General features: G+C 52.0%; 1 protein-coding gene across 1 annotated transcript in view; it reads right to left on the bottom strand.

Moving 5' to 3' along the window:
• PRKCB (protein kinase C beta) overlaps window positions 1-13,627 on the bottom strand; it is a 354,584-nt gene that overhangs the window by 147,819 nt on the left and 193,138 nt on the right. The window lies entirely within an intron of this gene.

Below are 13,627 nucleotides of genomic sequence, written 5' to 3'. Positions count from 1 at the left end.
GGATGGGGGTGAGAGGCAGAGGTGATGGGCGCCCTCTACTGGGCAATCCCTGGAAGACTCACTGTGGCTCCAGGCGTCGTGCTGGGGCCCCTCAGCTGCAGTGCTATCTGGGCAGAGTCCCAGGGTGGTGCTGATGATGGGACACGTGGCCATGAGGTGTAGTATTGTAGGCAAGGGATGAGATAGCAAACGGCTGGAGGAGTGGGGGCGGCCTTCCTGGGGTGGGAGAAGACGCCGGCCCACTGGGATCCATCCCCAAATAAGGGAAAGGCTCTCAGCATCTCTGTGCCGCAGGACCCAGGAGACAAATCAAGGAGAAGCTGTGAATATCCATCTTGGCAGCCAGACGCCTCTGGCTTCCTGCGTTTTGTACCGACTCCAGGCCTGCCTCAGGTTGACAGTAAAGCCCCTAGAATCCTGCGCACTCCTAGCGTCCCTGGTGCTCCGCATGACACAGGGGCCCTGCACAGCTCAGCGGCCACAATGCTAAGGTGGGTGGCTGGGTCCCCTGTGCACACCTGCTCCCTGGTCTGAGCCCAAACCTCTTTGCACCTGCATGTGTTCCTGGCCATCACTGGCACTCCTGTGGGCATCTTTTCAGGTAAGCCTGCTTTCTCTGCTCCCTGCTATGACCATACTGCCTTCTCTCTCCCTCTCACATTCTGGACACTCTGATTTCTACCTGTCAGGCTGCCCCCTACAACCCAGAGCACTCAGAGAGGCAGGGCAGGCTAGCAGCTAAGGAGGGGTGGGTTGTGGAATCAGATGGCCCGTGTTTTGAGGGTTCTCTTAAAACTTAAAACCTGCACGACTTGGAAGGAGGCTCTGGGCCTCTCTAAGCTGTAGCTTCTTTACCTGAAAAATGGGAACACAACTTCAAAGGCCGGAAGTGGGAAGCCCTTGAAGTGAACCCCTAAAAGCACATGGCGTATAGTAAATGCTCAGTGAATGCTGGCGGGATATTTACTCGGTTAAGTGTCCTATTGTGATGAGTTTAGAAACCAGCACCCCTCTGAGTATCTCCGTCACCCAGAAACCACTCTCTGGTCATCGTAGGTGCAGCAGCGTGGCCACCAGGAGCCACCTCAAAGGCTTCGCTTCCCCACACAAGACTGACCATAGGTGTCACTGGGTCTCCAGGAGAGGATAATGCTGACGTCACCGGAGTTAGGATAACACTGACGGACGTCACCAATACAGGCAGGGGCTCCAGGAACTGGATTTTTCCCACCAGGAAACCACATCCTGACATGGCCACATGGGGAGGAAATTTAAAAAGACAGCTTAATGGGAATCTCAAGAGTTTGGTTCACAGGCAAAAAATCAGCCAGGAGACTCAGTGAGGCTTGGGTAAACCATGTCGGCTAGAATCAGAGCAGGTGCACAGGGTGCTCCTTCTGCCTGCAGGGGCTTTCCTAAATGCTCTGCACTCGGCACCCCTGGGTCCTCTCCCTGTCCCTACTGTGTCCTCCTGGGTAACCCAGGTGTTCCCTGTCTTTCACGCCAGCAGTGACCATGGGAGGGGTAGAGAGAAGACCTTCTCCGCCTGTCCACTTCTCACGACCTAGAAGTTAGCCAGCCTCTTGGGCAGGTCTTGGCCAATGAAATCTGTCCTGCTTAGGAAGGCAGGCTGAGCTGAAGAGCAGGAGTCATCTTGAGCTAGACAACCCTACCAAGGCTGACGCACCATTCCCAATGGAGCCAAAGGGGGCAGAGGTGGGGAAAATGGATCCCTACAAGGCCAAGGCTCCGTTCCCAGCCTCACTTTCCTCTTCTGTAGAATGGGGGGAAGAGCTGTAGTCAGGAGGGAGGAATAACGGACGCCTTGTCGAGTTCACAGTGCACGGCAAGCCCCCAGGGAGGGCTTTAGGGAGCTGCTGCTAGTATTGTGCACCATCACCCCCCTCCCCAAATCTTTACCGGCAGGTTGATGGTTTCCAAGAGCACAGATTTCTGGAACTGACTACTTAGGTTCAAGTCCCACCTCCACATCTTCCTAGCTGTGTGGCTTGGACAAGTCATGTGTGTGTGTGTGTATGTGTGTGTCAGTTTGCTCATCTAGGAAATGGGAAGAACATGAATGACTGTGGCACAGGGTGGTTGGTAGGACTCCAAGAGGAGATGAGAGAAGTGCTGAGCCCAGTGCCTGGTAGAGCCCAGCCACACGGAAGCTGCTCCGAGGCTGGACACACGTCTCCCGTGGCGATGCCGCTTCTGCCCGGGGTGCCCAGCAAAGTGTCTGGACCATGGTGAGCGCCCAGGAAGTGAGAATCACCAGCCCCTCTCCCTTCACTCACTCCCTGTCTTGTACTCCTTCTGCCTCCTCCAGGGAGCTACCTGGAATGACCCCAGCCCACTGCTCCCTCCCCAATCTAAATTCCAAGCACAAACCAGATCCTGACCCCGCAGTACTAAGGCAACAGGCAAATAGTCCTTCTCAATGAGGACAACTCTGGACGCAAAAAAACACTACAGGGTAAAATGCAGGCGTCACCAACGCTGACCTGTCTCCCTGCTCTGGGGCTGCTGATGTTCTAATGCCTCCCACAACCGTAAACTGCAGCTTTCCAGTATCTGCCCTGGTGTGGCAGAACCTGCCAGACAGACGCCCACCGTGTGCAAATCCTGCCTCCTCCCGTGCTGCCGTGGAACCCACACATGGGTGCCCAAGATTCTCAAAGGGAAAATAAGAAAATAAAATGATGGCTCTCATACGGTGCTGGGGACCTGAACACACAGACTCGCAGGTGTCTCCCCAAATACTCTGAGCTTAGAAAGAAACCCAGCCCACCCTGGGGGTCCCAAAGCTTGCCTTGCCCACCCTGCTGAGCCTTGGCCCTCAGGCTCCCTTCACCCATCCCTGGTCCCAGCCACACCCTCTTGCTGTCAGTTCCCGTGATGCACAGCCCAGCCCTAGCTTTGCTGCTCCTCTTCCTGGGACTATCAGGCAGCTGGCTCCCTTCTGCTCGGTACGTAGGTTTCAGCGCCCCTGCCACTGACACACAAGCCACTGGCCACCCTCTTACAAACCTCCCTGCTTTATCTTATTTTCTTCAAAGCCTTTATCAGCTTTTGAAAGTAATTTCTGCATCCTGTTCATCTTCCACTGTTGGAAAGTGGAGGTGGGGCGGCATGGTGGTGCAGCTTATAACACCAGCTTCCCATGTCAGAGTGCTGGTTCAAGTCCAGCCTGCTCTGCTTCCTGCTTCCAGCTTCCTGCTAATGTGCCTGGGAAGTCAGAGGAAGATGATATAAGCGACTGGGCCCCTGCCACACACAGGAAAAGCCCAGATGGAGCTCCTGGTTCCTGGCTTCAGGCTGGCTCAGCCCTGACTGTTGTGGAGTGAACCAACAGATGGAAGATCTCTCTCTCTCTCTCTCTCTGTCTCTCTGTCTCTCTGTCTCTCCCTCTCTCTCTGTCGCTCTGCCTCTCAAATAAATGGATACATTTTTCTTAAAAAAAGAATACAGGGCCATGAGAACAGGAGCCTTGTCTGTTCCACTCACAACTGTGCCTGGCATACAGGAAACTGAAGAAGTGGAAGAGTCAGGGTTTGAACCCAGGCCTGCACCCAAAGCCCAGGCTCAACCTTGGGACCCATACACTCCATTGCCCATCAGTAGCATCAGCTTTCCACAAGTCAATGAGAAAAGCAGAGCAGACCAGGGGCTACTGAGTGGGTAGCCCACCTGGAGGGGTGCCTTCCCTGGCTGGGTGGTGGACAGCAATGGCTCCAAGCAGGAGCTCACACTCCAAGCCAAGACAGGCAATAAATTCAGGCGTCTGATGAAAGGGAATTCCAGCCCCTGCAGCACCCACACCAAAGCTTCATGTCTGTTGAAGAACCGTGGCCAGGCTGGGGCTACACAGCAACCACCCCCGGGGGGAACCTGTAGCTGTGGCTGCACCATGCGGGAGCAGAGCACAGGCGACGTCTGCCATCTAGTGGTCAGGATGCATCCCTGCTGTGGCATCACAGCCAACAACAGCCAGGCTTCTGGAACTTAACAGGCCTACAGGTGGCCCAGGGATTCTGTGACAGTGTGGATTCTGACTCAGCAGGCCTGGTGGGCCCTGACAGTCTGCATTCCAATGACCTCCCAGGGAACGCGGTGTGGCCGTTCACGGGTCACCCTTGGAGCAGCCGGGGCCAACAGAGGATCCCAACATACAGACACCCCCATCTGAAACTCTGAGGCTTGGGAAGCCTCACAACAGGGAACGGGATGGGCAGGTGCAGGAACGTTTGGAATTTTTGTCAATCGGTGACTTAGACCTCGAGGTGGTGGGAGGACAGGGACGGGGCAGTGTGGGTGTTTATGTGAGGTCTGCCAAGCGAGATGCACAGACGAGAGGACATGGTGCCAGGACATGGGAGGAGAGAGGTAGCTACAAGGTGCATGAAGGCAGGAACTGGAAAACACAGAGAAGCTCAGAGAACAGGCCCAGCTCACGGATGGATGCTGATGTCAATACGGAACTCGGAAATCTCCAGACAGACAGAGCATGGGTCCGGCTCTACCCACACTGAGCCTGTCTGTGGCATTATCTGCCCAACTTTCTCATTTATTGTCATTGGGATTGCTCATTTAAATTGATTTCTCCTGGTTAGAGACTTTTATTTGTAAACAATAACAAGAGTGATATGTAGCTACTGCAACTGGAGAAACACTTCTTGAGACATAAAGAGATGAGGCCACTCCTCCCTGCCCTGACCTCTCTCCAGCTCCAATCCTTCTACAAACCGTGCTTACAACCTGCCCACATCCTTCCACACCTTTCTTCCTGCCCTTAGAAAAACAATCATGAACTCCGCACACCGGATGTATCTGCTGCTGTCACTTATTTCTTCAAAATGAGATGCCCCTAAAACACATTCACATGCAAGCTAATCCTCAAAGTTCCTCGAGGTCAGGCATTTCAAATGTCTGCAGTGAGGGCTGGAGAGCACGTAGTTTGGCTTTGCAAACCCTGTAGATTGGTTGCAGCCACTCAATGAACTCTGCCACTGTATGACAGCTGCATCTCCAGGTTGCAAGTGTGCTGTGTTCCAATAAAACTTTATTTATACAAACAGGTAGTGGGCCAGATTTGACCCACAGGCTGTGACTTCTGCTGCATATCAATAGTCATAGCTCTGGGGCCCGGCGCTGTAGCGTAGCGGGTAAAGCCACTGCCTGCAGTGCCGACATCCCATATCAGTGCCAGTTCAAGTCCTGGCTGCTCCACTTCCGATCCAGCTCTCTGCTATGGACTGGGAAAGCAGTAGAAGATGGCCCAAGTTCTTGGGCCCCTGCACCCACATGGGAGACCCGGAAGAGGCTCCTGGCTTCTGGCTTTGGATCAGCTTAGCTCTGCCCATTGCGGCCAATTGAGGAATGAATCAGCAGATGGAAGACCTTTCTCTCTCTCTCTCTCTCTCTCTCTCTCTCTCTCTCTCTCTCTTTCTCTGCCTCTCCTTCTCTCTCTGTGTAACTCTGACTTTCAAGTAAATAAATAAATCTTAAAAAAAACAGTGATAGCTCTTGTTTATATAATTTTATTACTATAATTTAGTACAATAATTTTTTATATTTTAAATTTAATTTTAATATGAATTTTAGTTCTATAATTTTATTCCTTAAGCTTTGTAAGCTATAGAAATATAATGTGAAGTATAATATACATATAGAAATAACTGTACAGCTTGATGAATTGTTTTTTTGACAGGCAGAGTTAGACAGTGAGAGAGAGAGAGAAAGGTCTTCCTTCTGTTGGTTCACCTCCCAAATGGCCACTACAGCCAGAGTGCTGCACGGTTCCAAAGCCAGGAGCCAGGTGCTTCCTCCTAGTCTCCCATGTGGGTGCAGGGCCCAAGCACTTGGGCCATCCTCCACTGCCTTTCCGGGCCACAGCAGAGAGCTGGACTGGAAGAGGAGTAACTGGGACTAGAACCCGGCGCTGCAGGCGGAGGATTAGTCTAGTGAGCTGCAGCGCCGGCCAACTTGATGAATTTTCACGGAGTGAAACCACCTGTGGTGCCAGATCCCATATTAAAAACACAGAAGATGAACAGTCTACAGGACTGTTTCAACAAATGCATAAGATCCCATAAAATAGACAGATCCTAATTAGGCTGATTCTAATATCTGCACTGCAAATAAAGCATCAAAAATGCACACACATGCTTGCTTGACATTTTGTTTCTTTTCACGCTGGTATTCCATTTCATTAGGATACATTCCCCAAAGGGAAACTTGAGAGTCAATATGCATACATATTTGTAAAATGAATTTTTTTTTACATATTTGGAAGGGGCAGAGTGACAGCAAAAGAGACACAGAGAGAGAGAGAGAGAGGTCTTCCACCTGCTGCTTCATTCCCCAAATACCCATAACAGCCGGGGCTGGGCAAAGCCAGGAGCCTGGAATTAAACTGGGTCTCCCTTGTCAGTGACCTATTACTTGGGCCATCACCTGCTGCCTCCCAGGGTAACAGGAAGTTAGAATCAGGGGCAGAGCCAGGACTCCAACCCAAGCACTCTGATGTGGGATTCAAACCCCTGCCCTTGCATGCGTATTCTAACAGATGTTGCTGGGCCACCCAAGGAAAGGCAGGCAGGGGACCCTTGCCCCAGTCACAGGGGTGTGCAGCGACTCCCTATATACAGGAGCACCTCAGACAGTTCATGGACGTAGAGTTAGGCAATGAACTTGGTGCAAACAATTCTGGAATCCATGTGTGGTTTGTTTGTAATACACATTTTCCATGAACTTTTTGAAGATGCCTTATAGGCAGACTTCCATTTTTTTGTCACCAAAATAAACTAATCCTTGAGCTCCATTTTTCATAAGCTTCTCTCCTAGTTCATTAAGAGAGACAATCAGTGTTTCCTAGGACAATATCCAAGAAGAACAAAATTTAAAATAAGCAAAATAATACAGTGCCTTGCTGAACGTGTCTTAAGGCAATTGGCTCTCTAATGAGTACACCATGAAGAGTTTTCAACAGAGCCGCTTCACTGCATTATAACCTCCTTTTTTAAAAAAAAAGATTTATTTATTTATTTGAAAGTCAGAGTTACACAGAGAGAGATGGAGAGGCAGAGAGAGAGGTCCTCCATCTGCTGGGTCACTCCCCCAATTGGCCGCAACGGCCGGAGCTGCGCCAATCCGAAGCCAGGAGCCAGGAGCTTCCTCCAGGTCTCCTACACTGGTGCAGGTGCCCAAAGATTTGGCCCACATGGGAGACCAGAAAGAAGCTCCTGGCTCCTGGCTCCGGCCATTGCGGCCAATTGGGGAGTGAACTAGTGGATAAAAAACCTCTCCCTCTTTCTCTCTTCCCTCTCTCCCTCTCTCCCTCTCTCCCTCTCTCTCTCTCCCTCTCTCCCTCTCCCTCTTCCTCTCCCTTTCCCTCTCTCTCCCTCTCTCCCTCTCTTTCTCTCTCCCTCTGCCTCTTTCTCTCCTTCTCCACCTCTCCTCTCTCTCTCCCTCTCTGCCTCTCCTCTCTCTGTGTGTAACTCTGACTTTCAAATAAGTAAATAAATCTTAAAAAAAAAAAAAAGACGGATGGATGGATAGTGAGGCAGACGCACAGGTGACAAAGCAAGCATAGTTAACAGTAATGGTAGGAATGTAGGTGGTGGATAAATGAGTGGTAATTGTAATATTCTTCCCACTTGGCTAATGGTGGAAAATTTTTATGGTAAAATGGGAAGGAATTACAAACCAGCCCAGAATGAACATCCCTCATCCAAAGCTCCAAAACATGAGACACTTTGGGCATCAATGTGATGCCACAAATGGAAAATTCCACACTCTTTATTTCATGCACAAAATTATTAAAAATTACCTTTAGGCTATGCATATATGGTGCCTACGAACATAAATGAATCACATGTTTAGATTTGGGTCCCATTCATAAGAGATTTCATTTATATGTATGCGAATATTTCAAAATTAAACAAAAAAAAAAAGGAAACCCTAACTGCACCTGGACTCAAGCATTTCACATCAGGGACATGCGACCTGAGTGAAAGGGGAAGGGGCAGGTTCACTGGATCTGGGTCCTATCCCGGTTCCACCTGCAGCCTGAAGAAGTGGCCCCTTCCCGGGCCACAGTGGACTCAGCTGTAATCTGCAGAACCTTCCAGTGTGGACAATGATGGGACGTGGGCTCACATACCCAGGCATCTCTTGGAAGACAGCCTTCGGGGAGAAACGGATTTGAAGGCCAACACTGCCCCCTAGTGGGACCTAGTGGCCTGGTTTATGGTCCTTTCACATCCAGACTGTTGATGCGTGGTCGGGTCTATCTGGCTTTTTCTTCAACGCCGTTCAGCTTTGCTTCTCCGCACTTTTCCTTGTGAGGCAGCTCAGGGGAAGCATTTGGCTGGGCACAAAGAAGGAATGGCCTCTGCAGGTCCTTCCGGTTTTGTGTTTCAAATGCCCAGACCTTCGAGGGGATATGGTGATCACCTTAAAGAAAAGGCTTTGCGGGACACCAGCTTCGCCATCCTGAGAGGCTTCTACAGCTCTCTCGCAATCCAGGGTTCGGGTGGATGTGAGCCTCAACCTCCCCCAGAGCCTCTCAAGAATTGTTTTGAGATCTAGTTATTCACTTTTTCCTTATTTATTTGAAAGAATAACAGAGAGAGAGAGGGAGAGAGAGAGAGAGAGAATATCATCCATCCGCGGATTCACTCCTGAAATGGCCCAACAGTCAGAGCTAGGCCAGGTTGAAGCCCGAATCCAGGAGCTCCATCCAGATCTCCCATGTGGGTGGCAGGGGCCCAGGTACTTGGGCCATCATTCACTGTCTTCCCAGACACGTTAGATGGGAGCCGGATTGGAAGCAGAGTAGCCAGGACTCTGATACAGGGGGCAGGTGTCCCAAGCAGCAGCTTTACCCTCTGTGCCACAGCACCCACCCTCAGCCAAGGGTTTCCATCTCCTTGGTGCTCGTCTTCTTTGGACGCGTGGCTATAAACTCTTGGGGAGGGAGTTACAGATGACAGCATCGGGAAGCCCTGGGTCCGTCTGGAAGATATTTGGGTCCAGAAGCTTCTGGATCGCACAGTGCAGAGCACAACGGTGGGGATGCTGGGAGTCCCCAGCAGAGACATAACAAGCTTGCTCCTTTGGGCTTCTTTTTTTTTTTTTAAAGAACAGGCCAGCTTTGGGGAGACACAATACAGACACAGAAAGGGTGATGGATTCGGAGGTAACGGAGATGCAGGGGAGACTGGCAGCACTGGGCTGCCTGGAACTGGCATTCAGGCTGGGGTAAGCCACCTGCAGAGACGCCCACGTCCCACATCAAAACATCGTGACGCCCACACGGCGGCTCATGATGCTACAAGGCCCGCTGCTCTGTGTCTCTTCGCCATTGCCCCAGGAGCAGGGCTGGTCACGGCTGCATAGGGTGGGTCCCAGGCCCGGCCACACTTGCTGGTGATCCTGCACCTTCTACTTCAGGTTTGCTCTACATTCTGCTTCCTGCAAGATTGCTGTGTGAACTGAGTGACCTCGGTTCTCCTCAGCTGACCTTCCGCTTGGGACTCTGGCTTGGGGACCACCTGTGAGGGCCTCGGATCCAGCAGGATCCTCGCGCTCCTGCACAGCCACTGATCCCACAGGTATTCCATGGGGTTCCATCACCGGGTGCTGGGGACACAGTGGTGACGGGAGGCGGACACAGCCCTGTCCGCTCGGAGTCGGCATCTCATGGGAAAGGCAGACTCTGATCAACTCCTACACAAAACCTGAAGTTCAAGGTCAAGGTCTCCCCATGAGCATGTGCAGCAGGGGGAGGACAGAGAAAGCGCCCTCTACTGGTGGAAATGAGCTAAGCGCTAGAGGCAGAGTTCATCTCTGGGGGAAAACAAGGGTTCCTGCAGAGGATATGGAGCCCGCAGGTGCAAGCTGGGGAGGAAGCCTGAAGGGGACCTCGTTCTAGCCTAAAGACAAGGGGAAACCAGCGACTTTGTAAAAGGTTTATTTATTATTTATATTTCATTTATTGTAATATTTTTGTTACTTATAGTTTATTTGTTAGAGGAGAGAGAGAGAGATCTTCCATCTGCTGGTTCACTCCCCAAATGCTTAAAACAGCCAGGGCTGGGCCAGGCTAAAGTCAGAGGCCAGGAGCCAGTCTCCCATGTGGAAGGCAGGGACCCAAGCACCTTGGCTATGGCTTGCTGCCTCCCTGGATTGCATTAGCAGGAGGCTGGGGCAGAAGTGGTAGAGCTGGGATCCGAACCAGGCACTCTGACACGGGATGCCAGCATCCCACGTGAAGGCTCAACCTGCTGTGCCCCATGGCCTCATCTATTTGTTTTTTCTAAGAACTGGTCAGGTTTCCATCCTGATCTTGACCCACAGGAACCATGTTGGCAGAAGTGAACATGGATGCCAGCAGCCCCAGGGGCGAATAGCAAGTGGGCTGCTGGGAAGAAGGACCCCACTCCACCTGGAGCTCTCTCCTGCGGAATTTGTCTCTTCAAAGTCAAGGAGGAGGGACCTGGAAGCCCAGCATTGACTCGGGACAGGTCAGAGGTCAGAGAGATACCCGGGTGCCGCAGATGCTTGGGATTTCTGACTTCCAGCTCAGCTCCCCTGCATGCCACGGCCAAGGCTCCCATCGCTGGCGGCCGCGAGTACTGCTGTTGGTCCAGACACTTGTCCTCAGCTGCAGGGAAACCATCTAACCCCCAGCGGTTACTCTGCCTCCCCAGCGCCAACCCCAGCAGTTCACAGCTCCAGCTGCTGTAGCAAAACACCACTCCCTGCTCGGCTTTATCCACAGATTTCATTTGTCGCAGGTGCCCAGTGAGGACCCCTCTCCTGGCTTGCAGATGACTGTCATCTTGCTGTATCCACGCTCAGGGGAAACCCGGACAAGCTCTGAGTCTCCTCTCTGCCCCAATGTGAGAGCCCCACCCAACCTACTGACCTGTGATTCCCCACCTCGGGTCTCCAGAACACAGGGAAGCCACCCACGTGTGTGGTCCTTGTTCGCGGCAACCCCTAGGAAACACACAGCCCCTCAGTCCCAGGAGTGTCTTGGGATTGCTTGGGAATCCCTGGTTTGTGACCAAGGCTCTCACATGCCAGGGTGTATCTTGGCATATCTCTGACCTTGGCCTTGAAGGGAGGTTATAGTGCATCAGATCAGAACAAAGACTCCAGGAAATGCCTCCCCCCCCCCCATACCTGAATACCTGAGAGGAAAAGTAAGGTAGAAGTGTTGGGAGGAGGGTAAGCACACTAAAAAGTACCCTCAACCAAGGGTACTTCTAAAAGTTCCCGGGAGATGCACATTAGGAGGAAAACAACATGGGTTTCAATGAGTGTTTGCACCATTTTTCCATGAACTTGTGGAAGTCCCCTAGCATAGCGCTTAGGGGAGAAAAAAGGTCCAGGTGAGGCAGTGTGTGGCTCCCTACTCCTGTTTCCTGATGCATAGAATAATATGTATCCCAGGCCAGCACCGCAGCTCACTAGGCTAATCCTCCACCTGCAGCACTGGCACCCCAGGTTCTAGTCCCAGTTGGAGCGCCAGATTCTGTCCTGGTTGCTCCTCTTCCAGTCCAGCTTTCTGCTGTGGCCCGGGAGGGCAGTGGAGGATGGCCCAGGTGCTTGGGGCCCTGAGCCCGCATGGAAGACCAGGAGGGGGCACCTGGCTCCTGGCTTCGGATCAGCACAGTGTGCTGGCCGTTGCAGCCATTTGGGGGGTGAACCAACAGAAGGAAGACCTTTCTCTGTATCTCTCTCTCTCTCTCTCTCTCTCTCTCTCCCTCGCTGTAAAAGAATAATACATATCCCATTAGAGTTGCAAAAGAAATTTTAACAAGACGGTGCTTGTAAGTGTTCTGCATGATGACTGGTACATTAAAAACACGATGATGGGGCCGGCGCCGCGGCTCACTAGGCTAATCCTCCGCCTTGCGGCGCCGGCACACCGGGTTCTAGTCCCGGTCGGGGCACCGATCCTGTCCCGGTTGCCCCTCTTCCAGGCCAGCTCTCTGCTGTGGCCAGGGAGTGCAGTGGAGGATGGCCCAGGTGCTTGGGCCCTGCACCCCATGGGAGACCAGGATAAGCACCTGGCTCCTGCCATCGGATCAGCGCGGTGCGCCGGCCGCAGCGAGCTACCGCGGTGGCCATTGGAGGGTGCACCAACGGCAAAAGGAAGACCTTTCTCTCTGTCTCTCTCTCACTATCCACTCTGCCTGTCAAAAATAAAAAAATAAATAAATAAATAAAAAATAAAAAAACACGATGATGGGCTGGTGTTGTGGGCACAGCAGATTAAGCCACTGCCTGAGAGACAGGGCACCCCATATGGGCATGGTTCGGGTTCAGACTGCTCCACTTCTGATCCAGCTCCCTGATAATGTGCTTGAGAAAGCAGCAGAAGATGGCCAAGTGTTTGGGCCACCACCACCCACATGGAAGAGCCAGATGGAATATTCCAGGCTCCTAGCTTTGACCTGACCCATCCCTGGCCATTGAAGCCATTGGGGAGTGAACCCGCAGATGGAAGATTTCTCTCTCTCTCTCTCTCTCTCTCTCTCTCTCTCTCTCTCCCTCTCTCTCCCTCCCTCCCTCCCTCCTGCTCCCTCTCTATAACTTTGCCTTTCAAATAAATGAATAAATCTTTTCTTAAAAAAAAAGATAAAAACACGATGAACGTTAGCTATTGATTTATCATTACTAATGGTGTGAGCCTTAAGTAGAGTAACTTCTTTTATGCTCTTCGCTCATGCATGAGGAAGACTGGCGTTTGGCAAGGTGGATCGAGAACATGCAAGATTGGGCACTGTGACACAAGTTTGGCGGCTGCCATGTAGTTCCTAGAGGCTGGCACTAGAGGGCAGCAGAGTCCCACTGTTGTCCCGCTGGCCTCTGGGAGCTGAGTTGGTGGGGAAAATCCCACTGTTCTTGACCCTGTGACTGCCAGGTTCTCCCCAGGGACCCCCAAGCATCCCCGTGGGAGGCAGCCAGCTGCTTTCTATCCTCTCGGAGGAAAAAGCAATACAATGAAATGCACCGGGTTTTCCCAACCTCAGGATTCCAAAGAGAAATCCTTTTTGACAGCGCTATTTTCCAACTCTTATACGGCTTAGGTAAAGCTGCAGAACCACTCCGGGGCCCCAGATATGGGCCAGTTTATGCAAAACCCATCTCTTCCACGACCCATTTCCTAAGCTACCAAGTCATTCACGCGTTCTGTAGCATCTGCAGTGTCGCAGCCTTGAGACAAAATCCCTTCGTCTGAGTTCTGTTCGTATCCAGTTCAGAGCTGGGTTTACCAAGACCTCTGGCTGAGCGTGTGCCGGCCCAGCACAGCTGAACCCCGACTTTGCCTGCGCGTCACGTGTCACAGCCGCAAGCGACTCGAACGCCCCATTCAAGAGTGACAGGCCTCACCCTTCTCCCCCACCACCACCACGTCACTGCAGCTCCCCAGCAACCTGCACGGTCCCTGTTTCTTATTATTGGGAAATACTGCAGACAAGCAAACACGTACAGAGAACAACGTGGCAGGGCCAGACATCCACTGTCAGATTAAATAAAGAAATATTTCAGATACATGGACAGCCAGGGGTACACCCTGGACTGCACTCTCTCCCTCCCGGTCAGTCGG

The sequence above is a fragment of the Lepus europaeus genome, chromosome 21 (assembly GCF_033115175.1).
Source record: "Lepus europaeus isolate LE1 chromosome 21, mLepTim1.pri, whole genome shotgun sequence".
NCBI classification, from domain to species: Eukaryota; Metazoa; Chordata; class Mammalia; order Lagomorpha; family Leporidae; genus Lepus; species Lepus europaeus.
The sequence above is the reverse complement of the archived record's forward strand: the minus strand, read 5'-3'. Positions and strand labels throughout refer to the sequence as shown.